The 22,626-nt window shown below is 41.1% G+C and overlaps 1 long non-coding RNA gene across 1 annotated transcript; it reads left to right on the top strand.

Annotated features, from left to right (window-relative positions):
* The first annotated feature begins 1,844 nt into the window (after positions 1-1,844).
* LOC124253276 lies at positions 1,845-20,974 on the top strand. Its single transcript, XR_006892153.1, has 3 exons — positions 1,845-1,962; positions 9,623-9,626; positions 20,964-20,974. It is a non-coding gene; the product is annotated as an uncharacterized LOC124253276 (long non-coding RNA).
* The last annotated feature ends 1,652 nt before the right edge of the window (positions 20,975-22,626 follow it).

The following is a 22,626-nucleotide window of genomic DNA, read 5'->3' as shown; positions in this document are numbered from 1 at the left end:
AGATACCCGTATACAAGAAAAGGAAGGACACGGACAGATACACGTACAGAACCCGTATACAAGAAAAGGAAGGACACCGACACGGGCAGATACCCGTATACAAGAAAAGGAAGGACACGGACAGATACCCGTATACAAGAAAAGGAAGGACACGGACAGATACCCGTATACAAGAAAAGGAAGGAAGACACGGACAGATACCCGTATACAAGAAAAGGAAGGACACGGACAGATACCCGTATACAAGAAAAGGAAGGACACCGACAGATACCCGTATACAAGAAAAGGAAGGACACGGACAGATACCCGTATACAAGAAAAGGAAGGACACGGACAGATAGCCGTATACAAGAAAAGGAAGACACGGACAGATACCCGTATACAAGAAAAGGAAGACACGGACAGATAGCCGTATACAAGAAAAGGAAGGACACGGACAGATACCCGTATACAAGAAAAGGAAGACACGGACAGATACCCGTATACAAGAAAAGGAAGGACACGGACAGATACCCGTATACAAGAAAATAAAGGACACGGACAGATAGATACACGTATACAAGAAAAGGAAGGACACGGACAGATAGCCGTATACGAGAAAAGGAAGGACACGGACAGATACCGTATACAAGAAAAGGTAGGACACCGACACGGGCAGATACCCGTATACAAGAAAAGGAAGGACACGGACAGATACCCGTATACAAGAAAAGAAAGGACACGGATAGATAGCCGTATACAAGAAAAGGAAGGACACGGACAGATACCCGTATACAAGAAAAGGAAGACACGGACAGATACCCGTATATTTGAAAAGGAAGTGCGTACATATATGCCTGTTGACAAGATCAGAAATAGACAGATGCCCATATACAAGAAAGTTAATGGACACAGGTATGAACCTCTACAGTAATCACGGACATGTGACAACAAGTTGGTTACAGGGCATGTGTTGGAGGGGCCTGTCAACTCCAGGGGCGTGGGGTACAGCCCTGTGAAGCACTCGACTACATCACTTGCCTCCAATAAATACCTGTCAACGTATATTAAGTGAGACATCAAATAGCTTGAAACAAGGGGAGGATGTAGTTAAGTGCACGCTTGATGCCCTGAACAGACGGGTGGAACCGTGACAAAGATGAAGGCTCAACGCAAGGGACTACCGGTGCTATTGTGAACCCCGGGGCTCTCACGGGGAGGAAGGTAATAAAGTCGAACTGCTCGCAGTGAATCAGTGAACCACTGAGTGGCGATGTATGTTGTAAGTGCTGGAGGCGTCTCAGCTCGCCTTGAGGCTCAACGCGCCTGGCTCACATACATTCGGCATCAGCTGCGACGATTTAAGGGATGATATATCAAACGCTGTAAAACGAAATGAAACGTCTCTTGTCATTAGCAACGCATGAAGGTAGGTTCCGGCTGTGGCTTCTACTTTCAGTGTTCAACGCAGAACCTTGAACATGTGCAGTAACTGCTAGCTCGGGTATTAGAAGCTGTCACTGACGAGTGCAGCTAGTGCAATGCCATATAAGGTAAATTAAGCACATCAGCTGATAAATGAGGCAGTGATGAGTTCTCTTTGAACTGTATTTCAAAATTGCCAAAGCATGTCATAATGAAGTGAATGAGTGAGTTGGGTTTACGCCGTAGCTTGATGTAACAGCAAAACCAGACGCATGTCGTACATATTTCCTAATTTGGAGAAGTTCTCTTAAGGGTTTTTCCAAAACAAAAGTTCAGAAAAAGGGTCAAATATTGGATTCTACGAACAGAGCAAATCTGAGAGTGAGTGAGTGAGTTTGGTTTTACGCCGCTTTTAGCAATATCACGGCGGGGGCACACCAGAAATGGGCTTCACACATTATACCCACGTGGGGAACGAACCCTGGTCTTCGGCGTGACGAGCGAACGCTTTAACCACTAGGCTACCCCACCACCCGCAAATCTGAGAAAACATTAAAGGTGGTTGTGTGGGGGTAGCAACATAATGAGGGAAAAGATTCATTACGATAAAGTAATCGGGTACAATGAGTGAGTATCGTTTTACGCCGCTTTTAGCAATATTAAAGCAATGTCACAGCAGGTGACACCAGAAACGGGCGTCACACATTGTACCCATGCATGTAGGGAATCGAACCCGGGTCTCCGGGTTGACGAGCGAATGCTACAACCACCGCCCAAATGGGTTTCAGTAATGGGTTTCCTTCCATGTTGGCGTTGACGGATTGGGATACCAAGCACCACGCACACACCCTGTTGGGATTCTTGGAGAGAACATGTCATCAGATCCTTTACCTTGTAAGAACCGTCTGAGATGGCTGTCCGATGGTCAGGTTCTGTGTGCTGTCTGATTGCGTTTCGTCGTTGGTCATGCTATCAACCATCGGTTTGCTCAATCCAGAATTAAATATTCTTATAGCTGACCTAGTTTTGACGGAGCGTGCGGCAAGGACCAAACAAATATAAAGACAAAACTTGACAAATTCTATCTGCAAGTGATGACCTATTGCAAACATCCATGCAAAAGTCACTGGCTACATTTCCGTGGAAGTCTGGGTCGGAATAGATCCTTAGGTGGCTGAACGTAACTGCTGACTACCATGGGGGATTAGCTAGTAAGCGTACTGTGTCATGTCCCGTTGTCATATTGTCAGCCACAGGTGTTTTTGCTCAAGGATGAAAGGACCCGTGAAGTGAGTGAGTTAATATTTAACGTCACATCGCAATATTTCAGCCATATCGGCTATTTCAGTTAATTTATATCAATATGAAAATCAATAAATTTAGAACATAACAACCTGTCATCGAAGGATAGTAAAAATACTAGAGCATCCCAGATATAAAGTTAAAACTAGTACACTATCATAAAATTAAATCAGTATAGACAGTACAAAATATAAACGGGTTATAGATCGCCAACAACTGAAGGTAGATCACCATACTAGGATCCATGGGGGTCTTACAGTACTTTTGCTACTTGCATGGACCCTAGCTGGATTTACACCATGCCTTCAACTGCCCACGAGTATGCTGAGTTTTAGCCATTATTAAAAATAACAAATATACCACGATTAAAAGTTGGGTAGAGCTAAATTGACTTTGATGTCTTGGGACTTACGTACCCTCTCAGGGGGACAATAATATCACGATACTTTAACCCCCTTTGAGGAAGGACCCGTGAAGATCGGGTTAGAATTGGTCTTCAGTAACCCGTACTTGTCGTACTGACTGAGTTTGGTTTTACGCCGCTTTTAGCAATATTCCAGCAACATCACGGCGGGGGACACCAGAAATGGGCTTCACACATTGTACCCATGTGGGGATTCGAACCCTCCGTGCTTGTCGTAAGATTCGACTAACCGGATTGGGTGGTCAGGCTCGCTGACTTGGATGCTCATGCTGTTGATCACTGGATTGTCTGGTCCAGACTCGATTATTCACAGATCGCCGCCATACAGCTGGAATATTGCTGAGTGCGGCGTCAAACAACAAACAAATCAAGGATGAAACATTTCAACCCCTTTGTGATTCCGACTCCGAACAATTTCCTTGCAACCAAATGGATCAGGTAGTCGGGCTTTCAAGAAGACGTGGCTGATTGTGTGTCATCACGTGTGGATATTTGTTCACAGCATAGACCCCTTGATTGTCTAGTCCATCCAGGGACTTTTGCTGACTGCGTCGTCAAACAAACAAACACAAATGATTTCAAGCTGATATCATTTAATTACTGCATGGTTTCCCGATCACTCAAATTCAAGACGCCACCGTCTGCCAGAAATCCAGGACCAGGGAAAATACGATATGGAGAAAAGACCCGCCCTGCTGACTAATTAAAAAAATGGTTAAATAATACCATTACATTACAATATCATGACAGCATTTCAATACACTCCAAGTTTTATATTTATTACGGTAATTGGTTTGTAACTAACAACATCGTAGTCAAGATAGTCAATTGGCTTAATAATGATAGCGCGTGTGCGTGTGGGATTACATCATACCTGTACAATGTATAGTGCCCCACTGTAACAGTCTGCCCGGTCTGTAACAGTTGTTACAGTATGTAGCCAATACAGGCACGACACGGCCTTTGTTGGGAAGGACTACGGGCACTAATCGCTTTACGATTTGCTGATCTGACAGATTTACAACTCAAGGGCCCATTAGGAATTGACATGAACCTCATTAGGATACTCGCATCTCATAATGCCAATATGTTCGCTTACTACCTTACCTGAATTTTCGAAAATTTGAAAATGTTCTCAGCAGTCAGTGCCCACGTGCACGTCATGTCGGTACAAGGGGCAGTGGGGTAGTCTAGTGGCTAAAGCGTTCCCTCGTCACGCCGAAGACCCGTGTTCAATTTCTCACATGGGTACAATGGAATATTGCTAAAAGCGGTGTAAAACCATACTCACTCACTCTCTCATGTCGGTACAATCAATCAACGCCACAGAATCCAGCCTCGATTATCCAACATTGGCCGTAAAAGGGAAAACAAACTGTGAAAATTGAATGAATGGATCACTGAACATCAGCAATGACACCAGGTGTTCTTGCAAAGGGTAAGCATGTCCTGGCCTTCTGGTAACAGCAGCCACTTGCACAAGGTGTATAAAACAGTAAATGTTTGTAACCTACGTGGGGCGGTGGCTTAGTCTAATGTCTAAAGCGCCCTCTCGTCACGCAACCCTTACTCACTCACTCACTCTAACCTACGTGACTCTTCACAGCAAAGGTATTTTACAAGACGTAAAAAATAATATATTTCATGAATGTTCTGGCATTTGTTGTTTTGGGGTACCCAATGGTTAACCGATGATAACCTAAAAACATCAATGAAGATCTGGTTAGAAGTGGCCTTATGTTTGTTTTGTTGCACTCCGCAATATTCCAGTTATATGGCGGCGGTCTGTAGATAAGACATGGGGTCTGGACCAGACAGTCCAGGGATCAATAGCATGAGCATCGATCTACGCAACTGGGATACGGTGACATGTGTCAACCTGACCATCAGATCCCGTTAGTCACATCTTACGACAAGCATGGGTTGCTGAAGACCCATTCTAACCCAGATCTTCACCGGTGACAATAACCGGGAGTCAGCGTTTTATACTCTAGCCCATGTCATAAAATATACTAACAGATACGATTGAAACAGTCACTTTGGTAAAACGCACATCCCAGTAACAGGTCTCTTCATTCGCCTCAGTTTAAGACAAAAAGCCTCGTAAACTTTCTGTGGGAACAACTTTCTGGTTTCTATTAGAAAAACTGATTTCGACGATGTAATGGTAATAAGGTTGATAATGAATGGGGTGGGTGGTAGATGTTGAAAAATAAATGAATTATCAAAACATTATTTGGCTCCCAAAGACGAAAGAATATAAAGAGAAAACAAATTCTTTGTATTTGCTTATGTAAACAACAACCAAAAACATTAAAGACATAAAAAACCCAGAATAGATTATAAAACAACAACATTTATTCCGCACGAAGGAATGTAAAATATACAATTTGGTATTTTAGTCATCTACAATGCTAAACATAGTCACTTTCTCAGTTTCAGTTAAGGAATATTGACTTCCATCGTATTATTCCTTTGTAAATGTTAGTAAACAATTCTTCATAACTCATGTATCAATGTATAAAAATATAGAGAGAATCTCACCCAAGTGTCTACTGATATCAATTATATCAACACAAGTTGATAAAGTTACAAATATCCGAGGCTTACCGAGGATAATTTTACCTTTATCAACGAGTGTTGATATAATTGATATCAGTAGACACGAGGGTGAGATTCTATTTATCATAAAAAATCACTCTTCCTTAGTTTTCAATGGAAAATGTACATCTCTCAACACTGTACTACCATTAGACTTGCAGTGAAGCGATGTCATAGCATTGTGACGTCATCAAGTTCATGACGTCATAACATTGTCAAGGCATTGTACAAAATCTGTCAAAACGATATATCTCCTAGGAGATATCATATGATCTCACACAAGCGATATCTCCTGTTGAACACAGGTTTGGATGATAAACATATAATCACGACACGTCATATTCTGTAAGGGATATCTGCCAGCGGAAAGTCTTCGCGAGTTCCTTCTTTGTAACTACACCATCACCCGAACATCCCGGTGAGTGAAATATTCAGTGATGGGTTGGGTGAGTAAATGAGTGGGTGTATAAGAACGAGGGTGCAGTTTCGTTCAGCGCTGTAACCGGAAATATTATAACTTATGACTGCCGCCCAAAATTCATCGAAATTCCACAAACTTCCCATCGGCAGTTCATACCTAACAATGTGTAAACTCGTGGTTGATAGCAAGAGCAATATTCACTGTTGGGTTACGACACCGAGGAGGAAATAATATACATAACCATATGTTCATTCTACATTCAAATATAGTTCATGATGTATTACTAATAAATAACAAGTGGCACGACAAATATTCAGATCAGTTTATTTAACCTGATATCAGGGAATGTTTGTCAGTCAGACAGATCAGTCATGTGACAAAACAGTTGAATTTCAGTAAGAAAGCTGAGAAATTCTAAATTGGGATCCCTTAAAAATCAAGTCCATCAATATGCATGCAGTCAGGACAAAATCGTGTTTCTCGTGCCCAGAACACCATTATAAATCAGTGGTAAATGTATGGGTCGATCCAGTGGTAAACACTTGAGTATTTACACCATTGTGCGCCACGTCACATCCAATCACATCAACAGTGCTGTCAGCATACGAGTCACTCCAAGTGGCATATGACAGCACACACGGTTCGTTACAGACCCACAGACAGGAAATGTTGAGTTTGTTTGCACGGAAGACACAATGCTTTAAATCAGGATGGCCCGTGACTGTATGAGTGGTGGGTGGGGTGACGAACAATGGGTGTGGGTCTGCCAAATTGATCCCTGGGGTGAGGTCCTTCATATCTCACACATACATCAAATCTCGTACCGTGCGTGTCTCCTGTGGCCAGGTGTTTCAGGCAGAATCATCTTCACGGAGGAAATGCATAGTAGGCCGTCAATTAAGCTAATAATAAGGATTGTTTCTCATTGAAAAAGGAAGAATTTAAAAAATAATTATTATGTTTTACAGATTAAAATACATTTTGCAGCACAGAGGGTTCGGGTGATCACAAAAAAATGAAAAAATAATTATCATTGTTATTATTATTTATATTATTAAAATTGCTGATTTCCTGCATCGTTTATATCTGCTTCAGTCTTACAGAGCATTATATCTTGCATACCTGATACAGACAATTTGGTATTTTATTTATGGGCAGGGCTAAAACCTCCACTTTTACAATTTCAGTTGAGGAATGTTTACTTCAATCGTATTTATTTTTTAAATGTTACCAAACAATTGTACACAACTCTTGTTAATAAATATGACCGAGAAATATTGCATTACTTCTATGTAGCCTATATTGAATGCTGTTTCGGTTCAGTTTGAATAAGAATGTCAGTTGTAGGAGTAGCAATCACTGAGAGACTGCATACATACTCTTTCCTTCAATGAAATTGTTATATTTGCATACATATATCCTTTTACATTTCCTGTAATAGATACTAGACATTGATTATGCTTTCTTATTGCTTTTATATTAGTGTTAAAAGGAAGTCAAAAGACATTTTGAAATAACTAGAGCCGTTAAATTGCATAAACTATTTGTCAACCCGTAAATGTTGCCCCTTTTCGTTTCTGTTCATAAAGAGTTGCTTTAGGACGAAGCATTGAATCACTCACTCTCCTTTAATTTACCGCGCTTCCTATTTTGCCCTGATTGTGAAACGAAAGGGTGAATATTTGTGGTGATAACTTGTACTTGAATAAAAGGCTGGACCCATGTACAATCATTGAATAAAATGAACTCTGCTATATCTTTGAATCCATGCTTGAACCATGCTTTATCATTGAATACGTTGTTGGCTCTTAACGATGATATGAAAGAAATAATCAATATTACAATCAGTATGTACGAACGTTGTTCTATATATTATTTATTGGTTTGCACATAACGCTAATATTTATTCCCTCATCGTCCAATGTGTGATCTAAACGTTACTGATTTTTCAATATATCTTAAGAGGTTTCCTCATAAGCTTTACTTGTAAAATATGAACTTGATTTATTGGGTACGAATAAAACTATACGGAAACTACACTTTCTAAAATGGCATTGTGTATTTCATACATATACGGAAGGAAATATATTATATTTAAAAGTTCAAATTACGTTCAAGAAGATTATTTCTTGCTGATCTTTCGAAACATCTCACCGTCTGAAGAGTCGTTCGCATCAACTTACTGATTACATTAAACTGTTTTTGAGTTTTATTGATAAATTAATTCAATATTTATTTATGAAATTATATCAAATTTCATGCCATCTGCAATTTCATCCCACACTGCCAATTTATTCCTTTTAGGAAATCCCCGGCGATACAGTTCTCTGTCCTAGATTTGTCACAAGATTTCTAATTAGTACAGATAAAAAATCATTACATTTGTGTAAATTCATAATTGAAATAATATGCCGTGTCAATTCATCACTTGAAATGTTTAATAGGACGTGCGGTTTTATTTAATCAGAACATCAGTGTCCACACTAACAGACATTTAGCACTACCAACTACGGCGCTTCCTTCCATTCATAGACGTTTTTTCCGCCACAACTTCCGTGATGTTTCCTACCTGCGCCAACCCCTCCCTGCCCGCCAACAAAAGCTTATGACGATGAATCGCTACTCTCTCTGTTCATTGATTCCTCAGCGCGCCGTTGCAAGGCCACTTATAACATTGTACAATAATGCTCGACCACTCGGCTTCGCTTTACAACGCGAAGTACATTCGAGTGGCGCTTTCAGCTCCACCCACACGGAACAGGGTACGGAGAATGTCACTCGAGTGATCACACTTTTAGTTCCAAGAAAGGTATAATTGAAAAGAAAACTAGAAATAATAAAACTTAAATCAGAATGAAAATCGACAACTCTGCCTTCGGTTTGTCATGGGCCGGTCTTATATTCACATGCACTCGGAGCTCAGCTGGAAGTTCGCAAGCGAAAAGTGGCCAGTTCTATTTTGTTTGGAAAGAAAAGGCACTTACTCCTAACTGAAATGGTCTGCCTTTCCCTTGATTTCGTTGACAAACGTGTAGCGCTTGTGATGACGTGCTTGTTAGGCCCGACTAGGCCAGGTGACGCTACCAATACACCCGCTCTTTACGCCCTTATTCAAACAGTATAGATTATGACCTAACAATGGGCACTTGATATTAAATATTCATGATAACTCCAATAAAAAATTCATATGGACAGAAAACAATGTGTTTCTTGTCGCTTAACGGAAAATCTTTGGAAGCAATTCGAATGGCCCCTCAGTCGTCCTCGACGTCGAGGAGTAGTTGTGTCCCCTGTTTATAACTCTTCAGCACGCAGTGGTACTTAATGTCACAGGCATGCGATCATTGCACGGGAAAAACATGCAGCACGTGCACTGCCGGCATTGTAAAGAACATGCGTTTGACTTGACAAGTACATGCAACTATGACCCGACTTCAAACCTTTCAAGTGGCAAGCATTTAAAAGATGAGAATAGTTTGTCTTGATTTTTTCGCAATTTTCTCAGGTTTTCTTCTCTTCAACCCTCTTCATGTGCACTCGTAGAAACGAATCAATGTTAAATGACACGAAAATAAGGCGCCTGGCAGTTTCAGTGAGCCCCCGTGGGACCCGACGGTTCGATGTATTTTATGTTTGGGAAACAAACGTAACGACATGAGTTAGCTGCTTTGACACGCCTAATGCGTTTTAGTTAATTATCGTGGGGATCCAAATATATTTTGAATATGTGATAAATAACGATTGCCCTAGTTTGTTATCAAACAATACAATCTCGAAAAATTTAAGAATTGATATCCATATAGACATAACGCAGGCCTGGTGCCTCTAGCCAACGCTTGAGTCCAGAATCGTCTACAATAGAGTATTAGTAAGTGGTAGTTAGATTAGAAAATACTTTCGGGGTTAAAGAGTGGAAGTTGTTCCTCAAAGAATTCTCTTCCATGCTATTAAAAATATATTTGCCCAGCATTGGAGGGCAAAAATATTGAGCCTTTTTGTTGCAGACTATAATGAAGTGGGCCCGTGAAGATCCGGGGTAGAATAGGTCTTCAGCAACCAATGCTTGCCACAAAGGCGACTATGCCTGTCGTAAGAAGCGACTGACGGGATCTTTTGGTCAGGCTGGCTGACTTGGTTGACACATGTCATTGGTTCCCAATTGTGCAGATCGATGCTCATGCTGTTGATCACTGGATTGTCTGGTCAAGACTCGATTATTTGCAGACCGCCGCCATATAGCTGGATTATTGCTGAGTGCGGCGTAAAACTAAACTCACTCACTCACTATAATAAAGTGTGTAAAGTATGCAGTTAGTTATTTAAAAAACTATTAACAAATATTGAGCACCTATTTATGTTGAAAATGAATTGAGCTCGTGAACATGCTCATTAAGCAGGTTCCTGTAGTTTCCGTCTCGTGATGACGACTTGGAACATTGAAGAATGCAGCCTTGCGTTCGCCAAAGATTCAGGTTCGATTCCCAAACACGAGAACAGTGTGTGACCCTCTCATGGAATAAAGGTTGATTCTGTAAATCACAAGGGACGTCTCTCGAGCGATATTTTTCAAATGAGAGAAAAAAGGCGGTGAATTTTTATATTTTTCTTAATTATTTCAAGGAGTGGTCACGCCGAAGATTCCCAACATGAATACAATTTGTGAAGTCCGTATGTGATTGTTGCTGAAATATTGCTAAAAGCTGCGTAAAACTAAACTCACTCACCCAAACCACATACATACATGCAATACGTTTATATGATTAACGGGAGACACAGTTGGCCCACTCGTCTAAGGCAATTCACGTGCGGAACCAATGATCTTTGGTTCGAATCCCAGTTCGGTCTGATTATGTTTCCAGGTCTGTCTGCGCCATACCCATGCAAGTGGGCTTCACCAGATCGGTAAACGACTGAAATGGCATGGGCGGATCCAGGAATTCTGAAGAGAGAGAGAGAGAGAGAGAGTGTGTGTGTGTGTGTGTGTGTTAAAAAACCCTGAACCCCTCTTGGCTCCGCCAACGCCCCCAAAATTCGATGTGGTCTTAAGTCATTTTTCAAAAGGGGTCGTACCCCCTGGACAACAACACCCCCACCCCCACCCCCCATCAGCTCTTTCCTCTTTGGCGGGGCCGTGGAGTAGCCTAGAGGTTAAAGTGTTCGCTCTTAACGCCTAAGACCAGGTTTCGATTCCTGACATGAGTACTATGTACGAAGCCCATTTCTGATATCCCCTGCCGTGATATTGCTGGAATATTGCTGAAAGCGTCGTTAAACTTTTGCATGGTGCTTACCCTTGTAAATTCATCCTCTGGATCAAATTCCACATGCACAAGAGTGTCGTCACTCACGGAGCTTCACTATGTAACTGTATGGTGGTTCGGCGTTTGAATCCTTTAGATCCCCTTGCGAAACCGAATTGTGATAGAATCAGTAAATACATGACAAACACTGAATAGATACAACCTGCCAATTGTATTTATCAGAAAATGAATGTTCACAGCTGCAAGCGTCACGTTACCCTTGAATTATAATCATTTAGTCACCAATAAGACAGCATTACCAGTTCATGAAATAATAGTTGACCCAAAAGCGTGACAATGCTATGAAAGCCGACAATCTTAGGCAAGCAACTTCAAAAAGTTTCGCCCACGCGCCACCAGCCGTGTTTGTAGGGCGCTGACGTTATTCTCAAAAACATGTTATTTATGAACCAATGATTGCAGGCATAATATTTCGGGACAGATTGTCTACGATTTATTTCGTTTGTTTCTACTTATGCCTCACCTTCGGAATCGCTCAACCGGAAGGGGAGAGCTTGTATTTCGTTTTATTGCCCAATAAAACTGTTCACTCCTTTTGAAACATATTTTATAGATTTTAGCACGAAAACGAGATATTTTTTTATCGAGATTCATAAGCGTTATGATTCTTTACCGAAATCAGAGTATTTGTATCTAAACACTCGGAGACAATAAGTAATGCTTGTTACGCCGAATACCCGGGTTCGATTCCCCAAATGGGTACCACGTGTGAAGCCTATTTCTGGTGTCCCCCGCCGTGATATTGCTTGAATATTGCTAAAAACGTGAACGAAACTTTATTATATTTTGATTTCTGAGCAGGCATGTATCAGATTACGGACTTAAACATTTATCGTATTTCAATTCAAACAAAACTTTATGCAACTGATATGCATGAAGATCGATTCACTGGCTCTTGAAAACCGGCCATTTCCGTGGTGAAACTCAACCCCCGTCGCCGTCACAAACATTGAAGTGAAAGAGGTAGTTTTCCACGTGCCACGTGCAACATGTCGCATGCACGTGCTGAAGTCTGCCGTGGATGACACGACGCATGTTTCGCACGTTCACCACGTGCTGGCTGTTACGGCGATATGACGGTTAACACCCACCACCGTGTGAGCAATAATAACGGATGTTCTGCTCAGCGTGAATGATGGATGTTTTGTTTTGAAAAGTGTTTCAGTTTTTTCACGGCATGACGGCGTATTGTGGGATCAAAGCCCAAGGTGATGCTGGACTGAGACATCTACAGCTTTGAAAGGAAAACCTACATGAGCTCGGGTATGGATCATACAGAAGAAGAAACAGTCGGGGCAAGCCAGGATCCAAACCACTAGACTACGTTTCTGGCGTGCCAAAGGGACGCAACTCCAGACAGCGAATGTATTTGAAAGGATCTACCATTTTATAGTTTTGAACCCTAGAATGTTTGTTAGAATCAGCACTTGAAAAATGACACTCATTTCCTCTGAAAGAGGGGCTGTGGGGTAGCCTAGTGGTTAAAGCGTCCGCTCGTCAAGCCGAAGACACGGATTCGAAACCCCACATGGGTACAATGTGTGAAGCCCATTTCAGGTGTCCCCCGCCGTGATATTGCTGGAATATTGCAAAAAGCGGCGTAAAACCAAACTCACTCACTCACTCCTCTGAAAGAACAGGGATGGGACGTTGAAAGTTTTCCCAATTGGTCGATAGCGATCACTGGTTGTCTGGTCATCGATTATCCCACAGACATTCCTGGAATATTGCTCGGCGAAAACCCCACCCATCACTCCTCTGAAAGAACTGGGACGTTGAAAGTTTTGGTATAGCGAGGTTGGGTATCTTCCACTACCACATGATCTGTCTACTGAACCAACAAGGCGGCCAGGGTGTTTTTAATACCGATTACTTGTTGGTTTGTTTGTTGTTTAACGCCGCACTCATTAATATTCCAGCTATATGGCGGCGGTCAGTATATACTCGTTTCTGGAAATGGCAATCCAGTGATTAACATCATGAGCATCGATCTACACAATTGGGAATCGATGACATGTGTCAACCAAGTCAGCGAGCCTGACCACCCGATCCCGTTAGTCGCCTCTTACGACAAGCATACTGAAGAACAAGTATAACCCGGATGTTCACTGGTTCCCAAACGGAGTAGCAGTTTGATAACAACCCGGAAAAAGGAAAATAAATACTCCTCCTATCTTCAGCAATATCTCGCATGCTTCGTGTTCTGTGCTTAGACAAAAAAATAGTCTGTCTTGCAGACGTGAGCGTAATTGTTATCATTAATTGTTTGTGATTCTGTTAGCAGCTGAAAATTGCAAACAGTAAATGTTTTTTAATTATATTGTAATTTTAATTCTAAATGATTAATAATAACTGAACTTATCAACTTACGAAACTGTTGATACTTCCGCTTCAGAAAACACCTCTCAGGTGGCCGATATAGAGTTTCTGACGTGGAATGTTTGGGGGCAAACTATATGGAATCCTTATCAACATAATCTCACTCTCTCTGAAAGGTGATACGAATGATACCATCTTGATTGTCATCATCAGATTTACTAACGCTGCAGTTTGCAGTGGGGGCCCACACTTTATAAAGCCGGCTTTAATCACACGGCATATTGCCCAGGATCCTGTTTCAGCAAGCGATGACATTCTCTCCCCACGCGAGTTATCGCCCTTGCCCATTCGATTGGCGTCGTTTAGCAGTACAACTTGGATGGTCTCTCATTTGGCGCCATCACGCCCCAGCACCGGAATCGTACATACATATTTCATGTTAGTCCCATCTTCTCAACACACGCTTCGAAATAATCATTTTCGACAAAATAGTATTCGCTTTCGGTGATGACCGTTCTTGGGATCAATTGCAGGAGAAAAACGCGCATCTTCGAATGAATATTTAATCAGCGTATTTCCGTGAAAGTTTCTAACGCTGCCGAACAAAGCATGGCGACTTGATGAGCTTCTAGTGGAGGGTGGCAGAAGCATGCAACTAGCGACAGAGTAGCTCATAAAATATTCTTTCTTCCGTCAGATGTTTGGTGACGGACTGTACTAAACAAGGTGTAGCGTTATTCATGCAGTAGGAGCCCCGGCTACCTCGAGAGGGGCGTGTGCGGAGACAGTGTGACATGGCTGTTAGCAACAGATTAGTTTTACTTTATGTTGAAATCAGCAAGTGCATGGGGCAATGAAGACAAACCCATACAGCATGATGTACACAAGAGTGAGTGAGGTTTTACGCCACTTTTAGCAATATTTCAGCAACATCACGACGGGCGACACCAGAAATGGGCTTCACACATTGTACCCATGTGGGGATTCGAACCCGTCTTCGGCTTGAGGAGCGAACGCTTTAACCATTTGGCTCTCCACCGTCCATGTAGATGTGCACAGTAGCAAACACACCACATGTGGACAATAGCAAACACACCACATGTGGACAATTGCAAACACACCACATGTGGACAGTAGCAAACACACCACATGTGGACAACAAGAAACGCATAACTCAATAGCCAAAACAAATAGGCGCACAACACGATATAGACAAGAGCAAACGCACTACACGATGTCCCAAAAATATTTCATATTCTCCAAAATAAATTAACCATGACTTCTATTTATCATCATAATGACACCGGTTTGGCAAAAATATATGCATAAATTAAATTTCAACGACTTCAAACTGAACTCGTCCAGAATAGTGTTTAGGTACAGCTAAGGGACGCTGAATAACAACATGGTAAATGCTGAAGACAGAACGGGCGTATTAATGCGAGGTACGGTCTCCCATTACCTTGCGAGAAGAGATATGTTGTTATCTTTGCGTGGACTGAGACAATTTTGCACAGTTAAGTGAAGATTTATTGTCATCTCCAAACAGTCGCAAGTGTAGTATGTGCGTGCCTGGGGTGTGACGTGTTCGTATTTTCGCAGGAAATGAGGTATTGGGCTCCAGAACTACAATTCCGTTTGAGAATTAATTTCACGAGTGTGGGCCAGGACTACAAAGGCGATGTCTGCAGACGCCGCCACGAACGCTGATCAAGTAATTAACCACACATGGCCGTAGATGCAGCCACGTCGACTACACATATACGACAGCGAGAGCGTGTGGAGGGCACGCGACAGGGTGTACTACAACATCATTAACATATCAGGTATTTATAACCACGGATATATTGGCAATCATAACCATTTATACACCTGAAAACGATAACCGTATAGACATCCGTCACAACCGGTCGATTAACGGTATCAATCGTAACCACATACAACAAAGCGATATCGCTTATATCATCGCTAATGTATCCACTGATATTGTCATTATCACTGATATGGGAATCAGTCATTGATACATGTATGAATGTCATTCATAATCACTGTACAATTGTCATTCTTAAATGCTGAGACCCGTAAAGGTCCGGGTTAGAATATTGATCTTCAGTAACCCATGCTTGTCGTAAGAGGCGACTAACGGGTGGTCAGTCTCGCTGACTTGGTTGACACATGTCATCGGTTCCCAATTTGCGCAGATCGATGCTCATGTTGTTGATCACTGGATTGTCTGGTCCAGACTCGATTATTTACAGACCGCCGCCATATAGCTGGAATATTGCTGAGTGCGGCGTAAAACTAAACTCACTCACTGACTTAAATGCTGATATCGGTCTTAATCATCATGACTGATGGGGCAGTGGGGTAGCCTAATGGTTAAAGTGTCCGCTCGTCACGCCGGAGGCTCGGGTTCGATCCCCCACATGGGTACAATGTGTGAAGCCCATTTCTGGAATGATATCACCACACCGACATTTTCACCGCCGTGATATTGCTTGAACATTACTAAAAGTGGCATAAAACCACACTCACTCACTCCTAATGACTGATATTCCTGTCAATGATAATATATGATTTATGCATCAACCGTAATCACTGATATGTGCCAATCATAATAAATTATAGAAATGTCAGTAATAAACAATGAAATGTGCCGATTATAATCATGATATAAGTGGCAATCCTAACTTCTAAAATTGATGTTAGTCATAACAGCTAGTGTTTTGTCAATCATAGTCGCTGATATCTGTCTCTAATTCCATGTTTACAATACAACAGCTTTTGACTATCAGTCATACTCGCTGATATCAGAGGCAACCCTAACCGCTGGATAGTTGTCAATGGCTGGTACACGTTAGGTGTCGCTAATGTTCCAGTTCCACAAAACTTCCACTTGTAATGGATCAAACGATCTGGTGGTCCTTCTGAAGGAGCAGTGGTAAGGTTAAAGCGTTTGCTCGTCACGCCTAAGCTACAGATTCGATTCCCCATATGGATACACTGTTTGAAGCCCATTTCTGGTGTCCCCCGCCGTGATATTGCTTGAATATTGCCAAAAGCGGCGTTAAACCACTCACTCACTTTTAGGGGGAGCGTATGACCCTCTAGAACCGGTATTCCCCAGTTTCGACCGGAACATAGTCAGAAACCATGTTCATGGGTTCGAATCCCTGACCATGTTCCTGGGTTTGTCAGCACCATAGTCATGGTCTCCGTAATACAACTGGAATTGTGTTTAAATAGGTGGTAAACCCTCACTCACTCGTCACTCATCCATTCCAAATTAAACATCAACGAAGGGAACAGGCTACTTCCAGCCACAATAGTATGAGTGAGTGAGTGAGTGAGTTTAGCTTTACGCCGCATTCAGCTATATTCCAGCTAAATGGCGGCGGTCTGTAAATAATCGAGTCTGGACCAGACAATCCAGTGATCAACAGCAAGAGCATCGATCTGCACAATTGGGAACCGATGACATGTGTCAACCAAGCCAGCGAGCCTGACCACCCGATCCTGTTAGTCGCCCCTTACGACAAGCATGGGTTACTGAAGGCACATTCTAACCCGGACCTTTACGGGTCAACATAATATGAAGGGCAACAGGAGACATGTTAATGCTTCGTAGCTATACTCACGACTTCTTAAAGTCTGTTACATTGGCTCCATGACCCCAGCTACTGGATTCATAGTCCCTTCAGTTGTTGGCGATAGCCCGTTATTATAGTGTATCGTTCGGTATAGTGATATCCGAATGATATCATCTTTAATGATGGCATACTAGTTCATATAATATTTTATTTATTTATTATTTTTTATTTCCACTTTTTGGTTACATTTCCATTCATTTCAAAACAACAATACATATATATATGTGCATATAGATGTTACAAAGATTGGGTTATTTAAATGTCATATCTAACACATTAAACAGGGTTGCTGAAAAGTACATGTAGAGACGACCAAAAGGCCAAGATATGTTATACACGAGTTGTTTTACTGTGCTTTGTCGAAAGGTATTTTCTAAGTGTATTCCGTATTCATACTGACATTGTTCTTGTGACGATTTGACAGACATCTTGCCGACGTGGTCACGTTAAAGTTTACTCACTGTATTACTTTGGATTATACTTCTTTATTTCAATTCCCGATGTGAAATGTGAAGCGTAAATCTAAAATTCATGTTTAATCACTAGTAACTATTCGAAATAATTTAATACAAAGGCGAAGGACACCAGATTTCATATTCTCGGAATCAAGACGAGTCACGCTTGACCATGCACAAAGCCGTATCTCGGGTGAGAGAGTTCGCGATGAAATGTTTCAATTTTTAATGAAATCCTCATCACGTTAAAACAAACATTCATGACCGACACACTCCAGCGAAGGGTGAAATACAGTTTCAACAACTCCACATCATGACCAGAATCGCCGCTTCGCTGGTTCACGCTTAACTCATTTCACTACTAATTTTGTTTTGACTGTTAAACCATTGAATCATATCGTTTAAACATACTCAATCTTTACGACCAATATTAGCCCACCTACTGAAATATTAAAGAAACTTGTCAATTTGAGAGGGTAATGAATAAAAGAGCGACAAGCTCGCAGGACGCCGGGCCAGGGTTTCATCACAGATTTTATTGTGAGAAACCGACAGATTGAAGGAACCATCTATGTAGTCTCATTCACGGCCCAGGCAATAAAAGTTCATTAATTACTATTCACGATGAACCTCTAACCATTTGACAAGCATGTTGATCTGACTTCTTGCCCACGAATGAACAATCCCAATGTCCTTAAAATGTTATGAATAGTTAATTTCATTTTATCTGCTAACAGATCGATACTCTAACAATTTCTTTCGTGTTTTCGAAAAATCACCCAGAAGATGTAATTGGTGTAAATTAATGTGTCATTACAATCTAAGAGCAACTCCGGGAATCTGATAATCGGTGTCGATCCTATCTCTTTTAGCGGGAGTCCATTGATGCCACGGACAATTTGCCAGCCTGGCGATCGGGCCGCGCGACACTAATTATCTCCGACTCTGTGTGGAGCTTGTTTCACCTGCACGCGACAGTAGCCTACTTAAAGGTATCACACCATGTACTCGCGATGTGCGGAGTATTAGTTTTGCGACTGAGCTCTTTTCATATTTATATTTAATGGATTACACTTATCTATTGTTATATTCAAACTATACTAACAGTCATTCCATGTATCTATTGTAATCGGGAACAAATATAATAATCAGCTTTTAAAATGCCACTCAAAGAAAGGAACAAATACATATCATCTGAACTTTGTTACCCTGTAAGGAGACACCGCCCAATCCACATAAATGCAGTTGCGTAGGGCACAGTCAGGAGTTTTAAATTATAGCATTGCGAACTTCAAAGAATGTTGACAATTACTTCAATCTGCACAGGATTATCGGGGATTATTACAGCTAAAATGATACTGCATATGGCTTTTGATTCTGCTTTTGAGTCTGAATCTGGCGTGTTAAAATCACTTTTCTTTTATGAAAAACACCTAATTATTCTGGGATATTTACTGCACGTACAGTCACTGAACTAAATTGGGTTAGCGTATCTAATTTTAATAAATTACAATTATACTTCAGTTATGGGTTTTACACACGCAATATTTGTGTAATATTGATTTGATACAAATCTTACTTAAAATATAGGTAAACGACTTCTAATATTGCAGGTACCAGTTTAGTTTTGATCATTATTTAAACACACAGAGAAATATATACTATTAGTGAGTGGGTTTAGTTTTACGCCGCACTCAGCAATATTCCAGCTATATGGTGGCGGTCTGTAAATAATCGAGTCTGGACCAGACAATCCAGTGATCAACAGCATGAGCATCGATCTGTGCAATTATATACTATTAAATACGTTCATAGAATATATAGAATGAATATAAACAGAAGCGATGGAATACATTTCCATATCCAGGATTCCCATTGTATCATCACCCTGATCATATAGTGATGATGCTGGATGAAAAGGTCATAAATACATGCACAGGTACGTCAACTGTTCGCCTGAAAATCACGAGGACAAAGTTGGGAAATTGCATCTGACATTATGTTGACCGCTGATGCGTGAAATATGGAACTATCCTTCACAGACACTCCACTCCATTTAAACAGTTTAAAAAGATTAAACTTGAAACTGAGCTGCTGTTACCTGTGCTAAGGTATTTTGATGATATGATTACACATGGAAAAAACTACACAAATATAAAAATAGTAGTTTTCCTGAATTGTTAAGTCTTCAATCATTCTTCAGCACTTAATTTCAGAGTTCAACCGTCAACAGACATTCATCAGCAACACTCCCATTTGCTCCACCATGACAGAAGTCCAAACACTGTATATGTGAAATGGGCATAACATCGGACAGAATCATCGGGACGTTTACCTGTCCCCGACAGGTGATAGACACTGGGCATACCTTGCACATGACATTATGTCCATAAAAGCCTTTCTCGGGGTACAATATCGAAACCTCCTTATAATTACACCATGGATCGTTAACTGCCGATAGGAATGCCAGCTACCATTTGAACGTCGGAGAAGTCTTTGTGGCGCTTCGTGGATGTTGTTTAATACAATATGTTTTACTTTAATAAACTCTTTTTGAATTCGACTTTTTCTATAAGTGCAGCGTGTGTTGGCCATTTTGCGCATACTGGAAAGACAACAAATAACGTTGGCGGAACGCTTCTCTGCAACACCCCAGTGAGTCTTTGGTTCGTAGGGCAACCTGTGCCTAATAAAGAATAATATTTAACTGAAGATGTTTTGTGCTGTCTCTTTAGAAATTTCAATTCTTTCACAAATACGCCTGAATTAATCAATATTTTGATGATATAGACACACTATTTCTGTTCTACTTAAAAACCTAAACACATGTCAAGTATGTTTGTAGAATTGATAGAGTCAGTACATAGATTAAAGCTGTAGCCACGGGGTCGAGTTGATAGAATAGGTACTTGGATTGATAAATATGATCCCAACATGCCTTCAGGACCATAAGGAGAGGCGTACAGAAAGGATTTCTTTAGTAACTGGTGTTTTTTTGTTAACGTGACGGGTATGAGAAATACACTTCAAATTGGATTTGACCTGAAAATATAAATATTATCAAAGCGTTATATACTGACTTGAAAACAGTCACCGACGCGCTGCAGACGAAAAAATATATCAATGTCGATTAAGCGTTTATTATTTGTTTTATTTTAGTCCACCAACACACATTCATACTTTCTTTTTTCCTTCAGTTGATTTGTTGCATTTTTATCGTTAAAAATGAATTTTCTAAACTTCAGCCAAGATTTAAGGTAGATAACATAATACTTTCTAACCTCAGTGAGAGTGTAAAGGCAACAAAGCAAAGCATCAACACGTGATTATTATAAAAGAGACTATCGAATAGTCAAATACAATACACGAACACAACTATGCATGGTAGTTGACAGTCACAAGTTAATAAATATGCGCAATGTTTAAGATGTATTAAAAAAATGTTTAAGATGAACATAAACTTTTAAATGTTAAGAATGCTAATACCTAAGACTCCTTCACAAGATGGGTTTCAAATATTGGCACTCCATAACGGCGGTCGGATCTTATAGGACAAATATAAATATGGGAACCATGGAATGACAAGATACTGAGTCCGTATCCTTGACCAACTGTACTGGCAGCTCCATCAAGTCTGCTAGATGACGTGGGTTCAATGTTTCAGAAGGAGCATATTTTTTATGAATTGGCGAGTTTTAACCACGTGGATTAGTCTCCGAGAGTGGTTGTCACACCGTGTGAACGGTTTCCTACTCACGCCCTTTGTGATCAGAACAAGGCGACCTTGATCGAAGGAAAAGAGCGGGGTCATAGTAATACACCTGTGATTTGTCGTAAAAGTTTAATTCGCACTCTAGATCGAGATTCGATTAAAATCTTAAGAGTGCACTAAATCTGTAACACCACAATGCCCCCTAACGACTTTTAACGCAGTGGACGCCATTGATTTCGTATCTTGCATTTAGCACCAACATGCCAAGGAGATTGCTATTGGTCTTTAAGAGCAGTTGAGCTTTTACCAATCAACTCCCGTCGTAGGTTTACTGCTTAAACATTTACACGTGCCTGTTCTTGTACGAGTTGTTATGCCTTAACAGGTGAAAAATCACGTGATTATCAGTTACCGATCACGGCAAACAATGATTTGCTTTTTGTCTCAGAGGTCCTTAATGATGCTAGGTTTCCCAGAGGTTGAGGAGGGCAGATAACAATGGAAGCATAGGGCAACGAGTAACGCACAGCGCTTTTACTGAGGGTGTTGTCTCGGGCCAAGCCGATATTATGGTAGATGAAAGGGAGATAACATTTTCCATGCCTTTCGCAGCTGCTCCGCTCTTGCAAACAGCGAACACATTCCCGGCCACTCATTACGATGAACCTGTGAGTGGATAAAGAGATCGTCTACTTATTGCCAAATACAAAAATCGGTTGTAGAGAGTGCAAGTGGGGTCATATATTAAAGGATTAATGTCTAATTTATACAGCACCGTGGACTTGAGTCCAAGTGGGTCTGACGTAGACGTTTATTCACGTATTACATATAACAGCTGGAGTTATTACTGCAGTGATCCGTTCAAATAATTTTCAACGCTATTCTACCTTTTTCGCCCAATGGAATCTGTTCCGCCTGGAATTCGTGACTTGTCAGTTTGTCCTTTAATATTTAGAAACCTTCCAGGCAGGACATGGGTTCCCTTCCTCGACGCTGGTATTGTTTTATTTCAAGCGT

Source organism: Haliotis rubra, unplaced genomic scaffold, assembly GCF_003918875.1.
Source record: "Haliotis rubra isolate DU_JTF1 unplaced genomic scaffold, ASM391887v1 Scf537, whole genome shotgun sequence".
NCBI classification, from domain to species: domain Eukaryota; kingdom Metazoa; phylum Mollusca; class Gastropoda; order Lepetellida; family Haliotidae; genus Haliotis; species Haliotis rubra.
This window is presented reverse-complemented; position numbering and strand designations above follow the sequence as displayed.